At 44.0% G+C, this 18,075-nt stretch overlaps 1 long non-coding RNA gene across 1 annotated transcript in view; it reads right to left on the reverse strand.

The window, feature by feature from the left end:
• Positions 1-18,075, reverse strand: part of LOC132536192 (uncharacterized) — a 48,046-nt gene that overhangs the window by 3,019 nt on the left and 26,952 nt on the right. The window contains exon 2 of the long non-coding RNA XR_009547895.1: positions 6,485-6,667. This is a non-coding gene — a long non-coding RNA (uncharacterized LOC132536192). The remainder of the gene's footprint in view (positions 1-6,484; positions 6,668-18,075) is intronic.

The following is an 18,075-nucleotide window of genomic DNA, read 5'->3' on the forward strand; positions in this document are numbered from 1 at the left end:
AAAAGGGGTGATACACAGCAAAACTCCTGCCTTCAAGGAATCTGCAGTCTCCTCTGCCTCTGCCCAATTACTGGTTCTCATCAAGTACGTGTCTCCAACAGCCTCCTAATAGCCACCTTCTCTTCCCCTCCATCTATCCTCTACCCTGCTGCCGCAGTGACCTTTCCAGAGCGCAAATCTCATCATGTCACTGCCTGATTGAGGCCCTGAAACAGCTCCCTCTGGCCCACGCCAGTGACGCTCAGCAGAAAACAGTGCTCTCTAAGCCAGGCCATCACTAATATTAACTAATGATGGCCTTTTCTTGCCTGACAGAAAAAAATTAAGTTAATTGATGGAATAGTCTCCTTTTTAAGTGTTTCTCCCTTCACTTTTTCACTTCACTCTCTGCTACCACTTGACTATATTAGAGTAGACTTAAGACTTTATCTGATTTATCCCAGAATCATGTATTGCATTAGTTTTTTTTTCATATGTCAAAATTGACAGGGAGCTGCACAGACGCAGGGATTTTGCTCTCTCAATATGGTGGATCATCTACTGAGACGGGGATCCGTCCCATCAGAGACCCCTCCCTACACTAGCTGTAAGATTTTTTTCTTCCCAGGTCTTACCCGTGTGGTTTTCTCTGCCTAGATGGAACATCATTCCTCTTCTGCTCAGTGATCTCACCTTTTGAGACTTAGTATTACCTATTGTCTGGCATGATATATGTTTGTGGAAAGAATTAATGAACATATTTGTAGATGGAAAAATGAGATTAAATAAGATTATATATATATATAATATCAGATAGCCAAGACTAGCTTGCAGATAAAAATGTAGCTTAGTGGTGGAACTCATGCTTTACATGTATGAAGAGTGAGGCCCTAGGTTCAGTCCCTAGCATGCTCTTGACACACACACACACACACACACACACACACACTACCACAGATAGTATATGGGAGTCCTTCTCTCACTGTGTTTTAGCCACACTGGCTTTCTTACTCTTCCTCAAACTACCTTAACATTTACTATTTCTTCAAACCCAGACTCTTCATGTGACACAAGTCTCAAACCACCTAATATGAAGTAGTCCCCTCAATTATATTATGTCTGTCACTGGAAAAAGGCAGTTTCCCACCAAAGTCTGAGGCCCACCCTCATCTGCCTATGCTCTGTCAACTTGAAGACTCAAACAATGTCTAACATTATGACTTTTGGTCTTTAAGGTCAAGGAAGATATTTCTTTGGTACTAGTACATGCCAGTAAAGCATTTCTTTTGCGTTCTTTTTTTTTTTTCCAGGATGATGTTGACACATGTGTACTGAGATAAATCAACCTTCCCATCTCAACCATCTCCTTTGGCAGGAACAATAAGTTGATGTGCCAAGTCAGGGCTGACCTATATGACTCAATCCTGGAAAAATATAAAGGAAATCTTTGTGTTTCAATACACTGACAGGTATTGAGCCACAGCCAACTCATCCATTTCTAGTTTTACCCCCTACCCCCATGGTCATTACTACTGACCTGTTTGTGGTCATCTGTGTGACATGTACTTACAAAACTGATCTCCAGTCTTCTCAAGATGACACCCTTGCTGCTAACGGCATCTTATTATGCATGGGTCAGAACTTCTTAGGCTGCAAGTGACAGGACCCAACTAGCTCCTCTTAGAAAACAAAACAAATCACAACAACTAGGCTTAGCTGGATCCAGAGGCCAAGCAATATTGATAAGAATTTCTTTCTAGCAGCTTTTCCTTCCTCTGTTTTGGTTTCACACTTAGGCTAGCTCTCTTCAGGAGGCAGCAGAGTGATAACTTGAAACTCTGCATAGAAATTCCAGTAGAAAGAGCACTTCTCTTTCTCAGTGGTTTCAATAAATGCCCTAGAATCAACTCTCTGGCCTGTCTGGAGTTATATGCTTATACCAAAACACTAAATTGGCCAGAAAGGCATAGTAATCTGATTAGTTAGACCTGGATCATGTGACCACCTATGGCCTTGGCAGGTATGTATAGTGGTGTGGGGATGGGGGGTCAAAGCCACCCAACCTAAATGCATGGCAAGTTTCCCTGTTTTTGAAATCAGTGTGTTAGAACTAAGAAAAGGGATGTCAGATACTAAATGCAACAGATTTCTGCCTTAGGCCGGTTTTCAATCGTTACTTTCTGCCCTTTACACGCAACCATCTGCCTCTCCTCAAAAATCACTCCTTGGCCTTCTGGAGTTTTGTCATGATGGGTTCTCCTTCATGATCTCGCTATGACCCAACCCCCAAATGTTGATCTGGCTCCAAGGTTTTGTCATTGCTGTTCTGATCTCTACCTATTTAGGGCTTCAGGTACCACTCCTTCTGGGTCCTATCTATAAGCCCCACCTTCTGCCCTCACTACACATACACAGAAATCCATGTGAATTTCCAATTCCAACTGTATGGAGCTGCCTTAATGTCCTGTAGATCTCACAATAGACTATGCAAATCCTACCAGGACATCCTATCAAGGTAGACCTCTCCATTCCTGATTTTTGTCAGACATTCAGTTTCCCTAAATAAAATATGTAGTATCCCTCCTTCTCCTCTTCTTTGCCTAAGTCAATATACCATCTACAACTAGAATTAGAAAGATTCTTCCTTCTAAGTACCAGCAGTTCTTTCTCCTCTTTATACCTGCTGTCACTTTCCTGGTTCTATCATCCATTTTGCCTAGAAAATATCAACAATGATATGTCTACCCAGCCTCCACATCTCCATTGCTGATCCCTGGTGCAGTGAGTTCTTTAAATGATCACCTTTCTGGAAAAATCAATTTGTTCATGTTCCTCTCCTGATTAGATACCTGCTTTGTAATGTAACTACTGAGTGTGTGGGGGTGGGGTGGGGATTAACTCTTTAACTTCAGCTCTGAAAATCTGCCATGTCCACAACCTCTCAAGCCTCTTCCACTCCAATCCTATGCCTTGTAGAACACTCTCCACACATACCATGCTTACCATTCTTGTCCCTTCTGATATTTCATATCCTCTGCCATGATTACTTTCCTCTCTTCCTCTCCCCAACCTAGAAAATTTTCTCATTTTTTGATTTTCTGTTATTAAAATTTTTTAAATTTATTTTGAATAGAGACAGAAATCAAGAAGGAAGGGGAGATAGAGATGAGGAGACACTTGCAGCACTGTTTCACTATTTGTGAAGCTTCCCTGATGTAGGTAGGGACAGGGGCTTGAACCCAGGTCTTTATGCACTGAAATGTGTGCCCTCAACCTGGTGTACCACCTGCCTCCCCCCTACTAAGTATATTTTATCTCAGAGAGAGAGAGAGAGAGAGAGAGAGAATATTACTAGAGCACTGCTCAGCTCTGCATTATGGTGGTACAGAGGATTGAGCCTGGGACTTTGGAGCCTCAAGCATGAAAGTGTTGTTTTTTTTTTTTTATAACTATTATCCTATCTCCCCTGACCCAAGCTAGAAAACTTTCACTCACCTTCAAGATCAAACTCACATGTCACACATAAGTTCTTCTCCATTCTCCCTGGACAACCTCGGTCACTTTTATTTCTGGCACATAAAACACTGTGTTTGTTCCTGGTCTGCAGGATGCACCACCATATCTATTGTTTATCTGTTTTCATAAAGGAAATGGCTGCTCATGTACATGATCAGATAAAGGACATTGGGATGCCCCTAATAAAAAATGGGGACTGAGGTAAACATATCAGAATCCCAGCAGGCTAGAAAGACATCTAGCAAGTGTAACACAGTAAGAAGAAGGATCCCTGTTTTGTAGTCAAATCCCAGGAGTTAAAAAGCATATGGAGCTGGGCACTGCAAAAAAAAAAAGTTTAGGTAGATGTCTGTTAGGGTTTGCACCAATAATTAGGAGCCACCCCTAAAGCCCACAGGTCTCTATGTTTTAGGAATAATGTGAAGACTGTTGCATAAACTGAAGACAGAGAAAACAAATCCAGCTGAATTTTGCATCTCCAGTTAGCATGCTCTCCTTGCATTCTAAAGGCCAACTCATCCTTAGCCGACAGTCTAAATCAATTTGAGCCTCAAGGTTGGACCGTTGGTGATAAACACATGTTTCTCCTACTGTCTTTTTCATTTTTTTTCCTTTCAAAGTTCAGTTGTAAACCTAGTTAAATGTTTCCTTGGGCTCTATTAGATGTGACTTAACTATCCTACCCTGATAAGAATGACAACAGGCTTCATGTATTTTTGATAGAAATAAGGTTGATTGAGTTGGACTAGTGTCAAATTATCTCTGGAAATATGAGTAGACATGGGGTCTGGGTGAAACTCATTCCATTTTCTCTGGAAATCCTGCTTTTTCTGAGGACCTGCAAAAGCAGGAGGCATATTCATGTGACATTCACAGGGGAGATGTTTGCAGTTGACAGGAACCTCATAATACAAAAACTTGATGTAACCAGGGGGTCACTCTCACAGGAGACCTTAGAAAGGGTTGCCTAGAAGAAAGCCCTGCTTCTACAGACTTCTCCATGACTGTCTCCCGCTCAAGGAATGATCAAGACCATGATGTTTAGCACCTTCTTGGTGCCTTGAGGACAATTTCTAGACATTGGTATTAAGATGCAACTCAATCAATGCAAAAATCTATTGCTTTCCAAATATGGAAGAAATAAACAGCTGCAAGAGTGTAGTTCTGTGGGAGAAGTGAGAGTTGTATAAGACACTCTACTCTCAAAGAAGTCACAGTCTAACTGGGGACACAAAACCAACAGACGGGAAACAATTAGTGTTCAATGGAGCTTGAAAAAAATATGCCGAAGTGACTATAAAGGCAGCAGCAGTTCAAAAGAGAGAGATTGATATTTTGGCGAAAGCTTCCTTTGTGAAGGTGGTAGAGAAAGACTCGTGCTTTGAAAGATGGGAAAGTGCTTTGAGGGGATGAGGGGGAGGGTTCAGGGGGTGAAGCAGCGTGAGCAAAATTAAAGAAGCAGTATAAGGAGAAGGTGGTTAGGGACAGGGAGAAAGCTTGCCTAAGCTGGATGGGCACTGAGGGGTCGTGGGAGATGGGGATGGAGAAATAAAGGTGAACAGAAAAAGATTCCAGACTCCTTGAAAGTCAGGAATTCTCTTTTGATGTTCACTCAATTCATGAATATTTACTGCATCTCTACCACACTCCTGGCACTGTGAGTTGTGCTGTGGGTGCAGAGATGAATAAGACACAAGGAGAGTCAGACATGTGTCTGTTCACAAATGTGAGCATCTTGGTCAGTGATACTGTGAGGTACATAGCAGGTGCATGGAAGTCATCCTAACCTGGTAAAGATTTGGGAAGACTTCTTGAAGGGGACTTTGGAGAGTGTTAGAAGTTGGTCATATATAAAAGTGGCAGAAACATGATCTAAGCATGTACAAAGATGTCTGCTTCAGTGTTGTTTATCAGAGCTAAAAATTAAAAACAGTCTGTATTCCCAACAAAAGTGACCAGTTTAATACAATATTGCCCATCTACAAGAAATCTCATGCAGGAGTTGGAAAAAATATAGTGCAAATTACCTTTGAAAAGGTAACTATGATTCAGTGTTAAGAGAGCATGGCACAAGAAAAATATCTTGAGATTATATACATTTATACTAGTCTATCTCTGAAAAGAGTCACATAGAACTTTTAATAGAGTTGTTTCCAGGAAAGAAAATTTGAGGTGATATATAGAACTAGATTAATATACTTTTTTTTCCAGATTTAGAGATCCCTTCCCTGATATATTTATCCATCTACCTATCTTCTGTCTGTCTACCTATTTATTTACTTATATATCTCTATCTCATAGCTCTGGTTCTCTGGTTGAACTGTGGGAAATACACCTATTGGAAACCAGACACTATTCCTGACTTGGAGTGTGACGATGAATGAAACAGTTTGATCCTATCTTCCTCACTTCCTTTTTTCTTTTTTTTTTTTAAATTTCTTTATTGGGGAATTAATGTTTTTACATTTGACAGTAAATACAATAGTTTGTACATGCATAACATTTCTTAGTTTACCACATAACAATACAACTCCCACTAGGTCCTCTGTCATCCTTTTTGGACCTGTATTCTCCCATCTTTCTCACTTTCTAAGAAGAAGAATCAGAAAGAGCATCCTGGAACAAAGGTATCTTTTCAAGTTGGCCAAGTAAATGCCTACACATACAGGTAGAGATAAAACGTGGCCGTGTGTGTGTGTGTGTGTGTGTGTGTGTGTGTGTGTGTGTGTTTCTTGCATTGACTTGCATACTCTTCTATTTTACATCTGTGCTGGGAGGGTTTAGCTCCCTGCAGCTCTCACCAGAATTCCATCTACTCAAGGAAATCAGTCTTCCTCCCATAAAGGAGTCCTTTCCACCACCACCACCCCCCCCCCCACACACACACACACATAAGCATTATGTGAAGCTGAATAACTCATGTGGTTTTATGCTTCATTTCCCTGAGATGTCATTAGCACTCCAGTTTTTACTCAACAGAATTTCTTACCCTGGACTGTAAATGAAAGGTGAGATTGGCTTCGGCATGGGAGAGTGATTCTTCCAGGGTGTCTGGAGTCCAGCAGAGGGAAGACCATTCAGAACTCAGCAGAGGTAAGCATTTTCCTAAGGGGACACTGTTCATCCTCATGGATCCAGGGTCTCTCTCCAAGTAGCCTGGACTCTTGAGTTTCTGTGTAATTGATTCAAAAATAAGGAATTTATTAGATAGACATAGATATAGGCTAGGAACTAAGCCATTTGCCCAGCTCATACTGCTGCCGAGTATCAAAGATTAACCTTAAACCCAACTCCAAGAACAACCTTTTAGCAAACAATAAAACCCCAAAGAGAAAACTAGTACTTTTCCAACATTTCCATTGAAGACCTGTGTAGCTTCTATGTATAGGTCTCTGGGACAGTTGGTGTCATTTCTCACATTGAAGACAGACAATCTTAGACTCTGATTTTGGGGTAGGTAGATCAGAGGGAACACAGAGAAGAATTTATTCCTTGGTGAAAGGACTCAGGTCCTTTTGCCATGACACATAGAAACTTAGAATACTTCTACTTTCTCTCATAATCCCATGGTACAGAGCTAGTCTTCAACTAATGTTGAGTAGATGGGTCAGTAGGTAGCTTACCACCATGTAGGTATATTTGGTACATTTAATTCTACCCCATCTCACCCATCTCTAGAAAGACTCCCTAGACTGATGGAACAATGGGTGGGTTCATTGGCCTTGGCCAATGTTTCTGGACTCATTGATCATTTCAGTGATGGCCCTAGAACTGAATCTCAGTGGCCTCACCCAGGTCATATATACCCACTCCCTTACCCTATCCCTTATCTTTGGATAAGGTGGGAGCTTTAAAGCAGGAGGCCCATCCTGGTTTGCCTGTTTATGAGAGGCCATGCTGAGCCAGACACTCTCAACCATACAGATGTGGGCAGGTAGGGAGCTGCTGCACAAGGAAAATCAGGGTGTTGTTTTAAAGAAGCAATATAGATGCCAGACAGGCATTACTAAAAAAAAAAAAAAAAAAAAAAAAAAAAAAAAAAAAAAAAAAAGCAGCCACTGAGTTCTACAGACCGAAAATAGGGATTTTCTTATCTCCCTTTCAAAACCACACTAAGCTGGGGGACCATGTCTACCTATTTCATTTCTGTATTATTCTCACACAGAGTAAGGGCTTTGTAAATATTTGTTGAATGAATGAAAGAATAAATGAATAGTAAATGAAGGAATAACATCCTGGGAGCAAAAGACAGTCCTCACATTGAGACTAAAACAGGAATTCCAATATGAGTGGTAGGAGAGTTCCCCCACCTCCCAGTCACCTCTAGGATCCCACAAGCCCCCCTCCAGAGCTTTGAGACAATCTCAGGAGCCCAGGATGCCTGGCCTGTGGGCAAGGCCACGGTGGCTGGACTGTCACTGCCAGAGGCACCTGAGCTTGAAGCAGCACGGGCAGCCTTGGAGCTGACACTCAGGTGGTAGGTCTGTGGGCTCAGGATGCAGCCCGGTGTGAAATGAGGGCTGTTCTTCTCAAATGTGTCTGCCTTGGCCAGTGGCCCTGGGTCTGGAGAAACTTTCTCAAGGCAACAGATGGATTCAGAGTGATAGGAGAGAGCCCCCAGGCGTGATAATTTCCTCACTCCTTGGAAGCTGAGCTGTCACCAGACTGGAGAATTCTTGATAGGCAATTTTCTGTTGTTGGAGGTGGGGGAAACTCTGGGGGACCTATATAACATGGGGACAGAGATACGAGGCACCATCCCTTTCCTGAAGTCTAGTCTGGCTGGTGTGGGGCACTCTAGCCACCCCCCAACAGCAATGCTGAGCATATGTTAAAAGTCACGGAACCTATAATTCTTTTGTTTTCTGCACAGGAAGCTATAACAGGCAACCTTTATCATGTGGAAGGGGTGGTAGGAGAGGGTTATGCCTGTCTGAAAGCAAATCATGACTGCTTAGGGATTTTTTTTTTCATGCAACCCCAGTGACTGGGTTTCCTGTGTGCAAGGATTGACTTTTTCACAGCTCCTTGATCTCTTCTCTTCTCTTCTCTTCTCTTCTCTTCTCTTCTCTTCTCTTACCTTACCTTACCTTACCTTACCTTACCTTACCTTACCTTACCTTACCTTACCTTCTCCTCTTCCCTCTTTTCTACCCTCTACTCTCCTCTCCTGTCTCCTCTCCTGTCTTCTTTCCTCTCCTCTCCTGTTTTCTCTACTCCTCTCTTGTCTTCTCCTCCCCTCCCCTCCCCTCCCCTCCCGTCTCCTCTCCTCCTCTCCCCTCCCCTCCCATCTCCCCCTCCTTTCCTCTCCTCTTCTCTCCTCTCCTCTCCTCTCCTCTCCTCTCCTCTCCTATCCTCTCCTCTCCTCTCCTCTCCTTATTGCCACCAAGGTTATCAATAAGACTCAGTGCCAGCACAACTAATCCATTGATCCTGGTGGCCATTTTTTCCTTCCTTATTTCTCTCTCTCTCTCTCTCTATTTCATTTGATAGAACATAAAGAAATTGAGAGATGAGAGGGATAGAGAAAGATATACATCTGCAGGCCTGCTTTGCCACTCGTGAAACTCCCCCCCCCCCCCCCGTGTAGGTGGGTCGCTGGGGTTTGGGGTCTTTGCACATGGTTAATGTACAAACTTAACTGGGTGAACCACCACTCTGCCCCTCCTTGGCCTTTTCAAATGACGAGCATATGGATTTTGGAACAATTTGGGGGCCCCCAGAGGAACCACTGGGAAAGATATACTCAGGCTCTCAGTTCAATAAGAAAAACTACTTCATTTTTTCAAGACACTCTGTTTAACCAAGTGTCCTTTGTGGGGGAGGGGTACTATAACTACAGGTTCACTTTGAATCCTAAGCAAATGGTCCATCTGCTCTCCAAACAGTCATGGAGGCCAGATCCCTCACCCAGTTACTGTATAAAGAAGTAGTTTTAGGTGCATGCCCTGAGGTCACAGAGAAGCAGAGACAAAGTGGAATTTAGGTCTGACTCACTCAAACACACTTGCCTAGCCCCCAACCATGTTATCCTTTGGGGTGGGTATTTTTGCCACCTATGCTGATCTAGCTAACCCATTCAACTGACCAGTACTTGTAACTAAGTCTTCTGAGGACAAGCCCGACAGAGCTCTTAGGAACAGGAATACAGCCCAATCTTCGGCAGGTATTAATAGAGCAACTGGCCAGAAAGACACAAGGTCCCTGTTTCATGGCAAACTGTAAGCTCATGTGAAAGGTGGCCAAAGAAGGCAATGTATTAGAGCTGTAAAACTATGGGGACAACATGTATCAGGGAGTAGGGACAGTAGGTCAAGTCCTGGGGTCAGGAGGCGCCTGATGTGTCCACAGATGGCAGGAAGGGAAAGTGATAAGGCTGGCGAGGTCAAGAATAAGGCATGTAGAGCCACTGAGGCTGCAGGAGGACTTTTGGAGCTGACTAATGTCTGGAGCCCCCTCTCCAGTCCTAAGATCTTTGATGCCTCCATGGGCTGTGGATCCTGAAAACAGTAGCACTTCCAGGCTGGGGCTTTCACTTGAGCCTTTCTAATTTCTGGTATGGAGCAGTCTTGACTGGCCTTCCCTTTGAAAGTTGGGTTCTGATGGGCAGTTTCCTCCCTATATCTCTGTGGTTGTCTGTTCCACCACTGCATGAAGACAGAGAAATGCATACCCCTTCCCCTGAAATATCCACAGAACATCTCACCAGAACACAAGCACAGCTTTGACAGGAGGCCTGCTGTACCTTTGAACATGAAAACGAATGTGAGAGAGTGCCTGAGGCCTTCTGTCAAAGCAGGAAGAAGAAAGGAGAATAAGGAGAAGGAGGTGGACTTCAGGGACTCTTTTTGGCTTTCACTGAGTCCCTCCCCCCACTTGATTTCTCAGTGTGTTTCCACTTCAGAAGGGCACATCAATTCTCTGACCCACTGGGAAAAGCTGAGCTATAAAGGCGGAATAGTGACACTTCAGAAGACAGCAGGAGAGAAAGCTCCAGATCGGTTTCCTGGCCTATAACTTTAGGTCCTCTAGTTCTGTTTCCTATACCCTGCAAGGTGTTTGTCCATCTCCTTGTCAACACCTGTAAGATGCCAGTAGGTACTAGCTCCTGTCCAGTTGTGACAACCCAAATAACTGCAGATGTCCCCTGGGAGCCAAGTCCTCCTGGCTAAGACCCACTCCTCTACTCATTCTGAGGCCCCAGATGATGTCCCTTGGCTGGTAATTGTCAAAGCCTGGTGCCCTGCAAAAAGGCTGTTAGCAACTCAGGAGCTGGTATACACTGTCACCATGAGAAACCTGGTAGAGACTTTGTCCTGAAACTGGTGTCAGGTGACCCCTCACCCAGGGACTCTCTCCTGGTGTTCAGGAGCAGTTGTCACCTTCTCTAAATGTAAGAAAGGTAGCTGGGACTCAAAAGGCCTTTTGAAGCCCCATGGCCCTGCTGTTCTGCCTCCTACAGGAACATTCTGAGTGTCTGTGAGTGACAGGGATTCGGAGTATTTCTGGCACATCAGGGCCGGAGGCTCCAAGGAAGGCCAGGTCGGAGCCCAGCAGGTCTTTGAGAAAACTCTTTTCTACAGTCCCCCAAGCTATGGGGGGTATAGTCTGACCTTTTCTTTCTTACACTTCAATTTACAATTTTTTCCCTTTTGGTTTTGGCTCTGGAAAAAGTATAAAAGCATATACAGTGGCCATACTGTTGATGTCTTAGTAAGAGAGGAGGAGAGATTTCACATTTACTGAGAGAAAACACTGGTTGACATGTGGGCTAATAAATCATGCCCACATCTATGCATTTGTGGGTATGGGTCTATATAATTTTTTTTTTCACAAGAGAATTTAAGCTCTGAACTCTCTGACAGGGTCCTGTTAAATAGGGCCTTTCTTCCACCCTCTGAGGACTCCTTTCATGGGAGTGTTTGTCAAACAGAACCTGAATCACAATTTTCCCCTCCTTTAGGATGACAGGAGTTTTGTACACCAGGGCCAGTGTCTCAGCTCTGAGGGTCTGGCCTTGGGGAGAGGTTTGGGATAGAGTTTGTGAAATTAGAGGGGACTGTGCAGGCAGGCACACCATAAGTACTTGGTAGACATAGGAAGAATGACTTCCAGTGTGCAGACTAGCAAGATGGTGGACTTCCATCTTCCATATATTCTCCACAGCTTATCTGGCAGTTAAATCTGTCTTCTCCCTGACTCTGTTAGCCCTGCTCTCCCTGAATCTAACTGGTAGTCACTAGGCTATAAAATGACTGCTGAATAAACTATCGATCAAATAACAAATATTTTTGGTATTTATCATGTATGTGCCAGTGGGTTAAGACCTAGAAAATAGATGGGGCTTTGGGGAGGGGAAATGAGGTTCTCAGATATGAAGGATGGTAAAAACATGGCATACCTGCCCCCATGCTTCCCCCCCACACTCCTAGCAGACATTGCTAATCAATCACCACACAGGCAGCTTCAGTATTCTGTTTGACATTAGACTCTGGACTGATTCTCCTTGAGAAAGTCTTTCAGTAAGACTTTATTGGGAGATAAGAGGTTACCTGCTTGACCAGTCAGATGTTCCACATCCATCCTGGTGATCAGCATAATAACAGACTTCTTGATGTCCTCTATTCTGGGTATCTCAGGAGGATTATAAAGCCATTCCTCATAATACAAAGATCTGTAAGAGGCAAAACTATAGGAGATGATGGCCAGGGAAGACTAAGGCAGGAGGCCTGTTTAGGTTCTTCTGTAGTACTATTGCCTATCTCCAATAAAGCCACCCTGGAGGACTTCCTGGAGAAGGTAACACACCAGTGTGCCAGCTGTCTCACTTTTTTTTTAAAGCATCTGTCTTTGAATAGCAGTCTGCCTCCCTGCTCCTTACTGCAGCCTATGCTCTCCAGTTACAGTTTATCTTCATGTGGTTTCTTCCTGCTATGTCTCTCTGTTCTCTTTTTGTAAGGACACCAGCCATAGCATAAGACCCACCCTAAATCCTGGAAGATCTCATTGCAAGATCCTGAACTCAGCACATCTGGGAAGATCCTAGTTCCAAATAAGGCCATTGAGGTTCCAGGTGAATGTGAAGGGGAGAGGGTCACTATTCAATTCACTACATAGGTTACTGGGGCCATGGACAGTTATGGTCAGATGTCCTGGGTGTCTAGGGGATTCCCGTAAGCTCAGATATCCCAACAGAGAAACATCACTATTAGCCAGAATACTCCATTGCTTGTTACTCTGTTCAGTATCACAACTCTGTTCCTCCCTCTCCACCAGTCCCTGCGCAGGGCTAAGTCTTGGGATTGGCCATGTACACCCACTTTCCTAAAAATTTCAGGAAGGGTCTGTAGCACCTCATTTTCTTTGGAAGCCATATGATGGTGAGGTCACCTTGGATTCCATCAGCAAGAGCAGCAGCAGCAACTCTTACAGTTTTTTCTTCCCTCTGAGTATGCATGTGTTTAACTTGTTTTGTTTTTTTAAATGGCATACGTGGGCCAAGAAAGTGTCTTTAGGTTCTTGTAACATTTGCTACAGGCTGACAAAGGATCCATTGTCCACAGGTCCAGGGGCCCTCTGGGGGGAGATGGAGATTTCTTTCGTCTCTAGGGCAGGTCTCAGCTGTCCCCGAATCTGGCTTTGGCAGGAAAGTGGGCTGCAGAATAGACCCATGAGAGCCATAAACCCCAGGCAGGAATGAAACATGGCTTTAAATGCTGGGATTTTAATGGAATAATATACAGCCTGGGAGATAAGCCCTTTCTTATCCTAAGGTCTGGATGGCTGCAAAGTACGAGAATGAATTACTGAGAAGAACTGAACCAAAAAGGAGACAAAATACCCGCTCTGCCTGCTGCTTCCCAGTATTCAGCAGGTAGAGATAATCAAATTAAGTTTATGCCTCCATGGCACCCCTATTCACTGGGGAGACCAAGCAGAAAGTCCTACACAGAATGAGGAGGGATGGGGAAATGAGGGGTATGGAGGGCACAAGGAGGAAATTGGGTCTAGGAAGGTCTGGAAGGAAGATTTTGAAGTATGCCAATATTTCTTGACAGGCTCTCCCACCCCACTGCTAGACTCTGCCCTGCACCCCCAAACAGTTTCCAAACAAAACCCAGAAGGAACTTGTGAAACTCAGACAATGGAGGAACACTATCAGATGCTCCAGAGATAACTGTTTGAATGACAATGGCAAGAGCATAGTTTATTTTTCAAAATTTCATTTTATTTGATAGGATAGAAAAACTGAGAGAAGAGGAAGAAGAGACAGAGAGAGACAGAGAGACACCTGCAGCACTGCTTCATCACTTGTGAAGCTTCCCCCCACAGATGGGGACCAGGAGCTTGAAATCAAGTCCTTTCATGGTAATGTGTGCACTCAACCAGGTATGCTACCACCCAACCCCTCACATAGTTTATATATTACATAGTTTATATGCCCTTTTGTATTATTATTTTTAAATTTTTTCCCCTTTTGTTGCCCTTGTTGTTTATCATCGTCATTGTTGTTGTTACTATTGGAGTTGTTATTGCTGTCATTGTTGTTGGATAGAACAGAGAGAAATTGAGAGAGGAGGTGAAGACAGAGAAGGGGAGAGAAAGACAGACAACTGCAGACCTGCTTCACTGCCTGTGAAGCGAACCCCTGATCCTGATGCTGGTCTGTGTGCTTTCCACCAAGTGCGCTTAACCCTCTGCACCACTGCCTGGCTCCCTCTGTCCTTTTGTATTAACCTCAACTCCCCCCCCCCCCCCCCATCTCCTCAGTGCTTTGGCAATTGTAAGCAAGAGGACTGTTGAGTCTCCTATCTATGAGAGAACTCCCTGGAGTGTTTCCTCCCTCTTGGTAGCTCCCTAACTTCTTTGGGGAAGGATTTGATCTCTGCCTCCAAACTCTATCCTTTGAAAATCACAAAGACCAAAACAACCAACTTGGTCTAGATTTGAAGGATCCTTGAGGTCTCTAAGGAAAGACAACATCTTCTAAGGGGATAACTGCTTTCCCTCAGCAAGGAATGGATCTTAAGGTTTCCAGTTGATTTCCTGAGGCTCCAGGGGAAAACATGACACCACCACCCTCCAATTAGGTAATTTCTGAAGCACTGATATCATGGCAGCATGCCTGATAAATATTTATAAAACCCCAATAACAATAATATTAATAACACTGCAAATGCACATGGCCCTTTTCTAAGCAGCTATGAGGAGCTGGCTCTGTGCTCACTTTTCTTGTCAGGGAGAGACATGACCCTCCCCTGATGGTGACAAGACCAGGCACCTTCAGGCTATAGGCAGGATGGGCAAGAGGAAGAGATGAGTGGACATCTGCCTAGCCTTCTGGAAACTCATGTCTAGTTAGAAAGACAAGGTATTGAAAACTTCACTGCTGATAAGGGTTAAACAGCCGCTCAATACAACAATAGAAGAGATATTCAAGGCAGTACATGATTAATTGCCCGGCGAATCACAGGGATGATAAATGTTTTAGGAACTCAGGGGACAGAGCCATTTCTCCAAGCCAGGAAGAACAGATAGACACCAGAGGCTTGATTGCACTCTTTCAAAGAAGTCTGTGAGTCTGTAGTGTGAGGGGGCTGTTGTCTCAAGGACCCACTATTGTGGGAGCCTGGGGGAAATCCTTTTTTTTGTTTGTTTGTTTGTCTTTGTTTTAAGGAGTAGACCTGATATTCAGAAGTCTACTTGTAACAACCTGTCCACATTAAAGTTTCCAGGAAACTGGCTACTTCAAGGAACAGGGGACCTAGGGGCAGCTTGATATTTATTCTCCTTCCAGCTATTTAAACTTTTCAGGGCAATTTATTCATCTAAAATCTCCTCGTTAGAAAGTGATGTTGGGGGATCGTTAGAAAGTGATGTTGGATGCAGCGGGTTAAGCTGCAGGTGGCGCAAAGCACAAGGACCGGCATAAGGATCCCGGTTCGAACCCGGGCTCCCCACCTGCAGGGGAGTCGCTTCACAGGCGGTGAAGTAGGTCTGCAGGTGTCTATCTTTCTCTCCTCCTCTCTGTCTTCCCCTCCTCTCTCCATTTCTCTCTGTCCTATCCAACAACGACAACAACAATAATAACTACAACAATAAAACAACAAGGGCAACAAAAGGGAATAAATAAATAAAATAAATATTTTTTAAAAAATGAATAAAATATTAAAAAAAAAAAGAAAGTGATGTTGGGGGCGGGGGCGGGCGGTAGCGCAGCGCAGCAGGTTAAGCGCATGTGGCAAGTGCAAGGACCGGCATAAGGATCCCGGTTGGAGCCCCTGGCTCCCCACCTGCAGGGGCGTCACTTCACAAGCGGTGAAGCAGGTCTGCAGGTGTCTTTCTCTCCCCCTCTCTGCCTTCCCCTCCTCTCTCCATTTCTCTCTGTCCTATCCAACAATGACGACATCAGTAACAATGATAATAATAATCACAACAATGGTAAAACAACCAGGATAACAAAAGGGAAAAAATGGCCTCCAGGAGCAGTGGATTCGTGGTGCAGGCACCGGGCCCTGGCAATAACCCTGGAGGCAGGAGAAGGAGAGGGAGGGGGAGGAGAAAGTGATGTTAGAGGACCAAGTGGCGCATCTGGTTAAGCACACACATTACAGTGAGCAGGACCTGGATTCAAGCCACTGGCCCCCACCTGAAAGGGGAAAGCTTCATAGTGATGAAGCAGGGCTGCAAGTGTCTCTCTGTTTCTGTCTCTCTCTCTCTCTATCTTCCTCTCCCCTCTCAATTTCTGTCTCTATCCAATAATAAAATTTAAAACAAAATTAAAAAAAAAGACAAATTCTTATAAAAAAAAAGAAAGAAAGTGATGTTGGGTCTACAGCCATACCACCTTGATCTCTAATCTTGCAAGAACGTGATGTCAGGCACTGACATACGCAGTTGAATGCATATGTTACCATGCACTCCCCACCTCAGGGGGATGCTTCATGGATGATAAAGCAAGGCTTCAGCTCCCTCTCTCTTTCTATCTCTCTCTCTCCTTCTTTATCCCCCTCCCCTCTCAATTTCTCTCTGTCTTATCAAATAAGAAAATATAAATACTGTTATAAAGCTTTGGGGAAGGGGGAGTGCAGGAGGAGGAGGAGGAGGAGGAGGAGGAGCAATTATCAGGGAGGACTGTCCCTTGCAACATACATAGCTGAAACTATGTCTATTAACTATAACTATGTGGTGTGTCACTTGTTTTCTGGTAAATGGCCTACCTGCGGGGAAATAGAAACTTATCTCAAGGGCTTTCATTGTTTCAAAGGCTTATCTTCTATCAAGCAGAGAATGGCTCTTGGCATCTCCTCCCTTCTTTTCAATTTTAACTGAGGCAGGCAATTGAGGGTGAGGGGTAGAGACCTTAACAGCAGATTTGGTGGGCATTAACCAGAGGGAAAAAGTATTGACCTGATTCCTCCCGCAGGGTAAATATAGAACCAATTTTCCTGCATCTTACAAGGCTCTTGGTGTCTTTTGGGGAAGGGAGGCAGAGCCACAGTTTCCAGGGTGAAGAGAACTTCAAGGCAAACAATTTTTGTTGCTGACACCAACCTCCATGCAAATCGGGTTTGCTTCACAGGGGACTCAGAGGCAGACTATAGGGAAATACAAAATTTTAAAAAGGAAAAAATGACCGCTGGGAGCAATGGATTCATCATGTCCCAACAACAACCCTAGTGTTAATTAAGAAAAAAAGAAAAGAGAAAGAGAGAGACGGGAGAGAGAGAGAGAGAAAGAGAGAGAAAGGTGGTATTGGAATTTACTATTTTCATTTACGTGATGAAAAAAAAAAAAAAAAGAATGATAGAAGTTGCCTGTGAGTCCCTAAATCAGCTGGGACATCTTTCCTGGTTAAATGGGTCCCATTACAAAGACACATCACTTTCATAGTAGTGATAAGACTGACAAGTGTTTAGATTTTGCCCGAAATTTTAAGAGCGTAGAGCTGAGAAGTTTCTTTGAAGCTCTTAAAGCTTTGGTTTGTGTTCAGGTTCGGTATCTATTAGAAAACAGCCATTTCATCATGGCTAGTACCATAAATTGGTTCATGGATGCCCAAGGCTTTATCTCATTAGATCATGTTGCTATCTATAAGTGGTGTTCAGGCTACTTCTCTGGAAACAAGGTTATCTGACTATTTAGAAACTCCAATCTGGGATGGTGAGATGCTGCTGTCTGCATATATGAGAGACAACCACCATTTCCAAAAGTGCAAACAATCCAGAAAGGCCTGCCGCCCTTCCAGGGCCTAGATCAGGTCAAGGTGTAGCTGCTTTCCAGTCCAAAGGACTGCCCAAGTCCTGGGCTCTCCCTGGCAGGAGAAATCAGATGGCTGGTGATGAATTACCAACTGTCTTCTGCAGGGTCTGGCTAGTGATATCACAGCTAGGCAAAGGGCTTCCAGAGCCAGAAAACATCCAGAGTTAGTTTTTGAACCCTGAGCTTATCCAGATTATTCCCCTTTTCTCTCCTCATTAAACCTGATTTGAATCCCCTGCATAAAAAACCAACCTCTGTCAAAATACATCTGGGTCACTGATTAAATGACCAAATGTTCCTCCCTCAGCTGTGTCTTCA

The sequence above is a fragment of the Erinaceus europaeus genome, chromosome 1 (genome assembly GCF_950295315.1).
Source record: "Erinaceus europaeus chromosome 1, mEriEur2.1, whole genome shotgun sequence".
Taxonomy (NCBI): Eukaryota; Metazoa; Chordata; class Mammalia; order Eulipotyphla; family Erinaceidae; genus Erinaceus; species Erinaceus europaeus.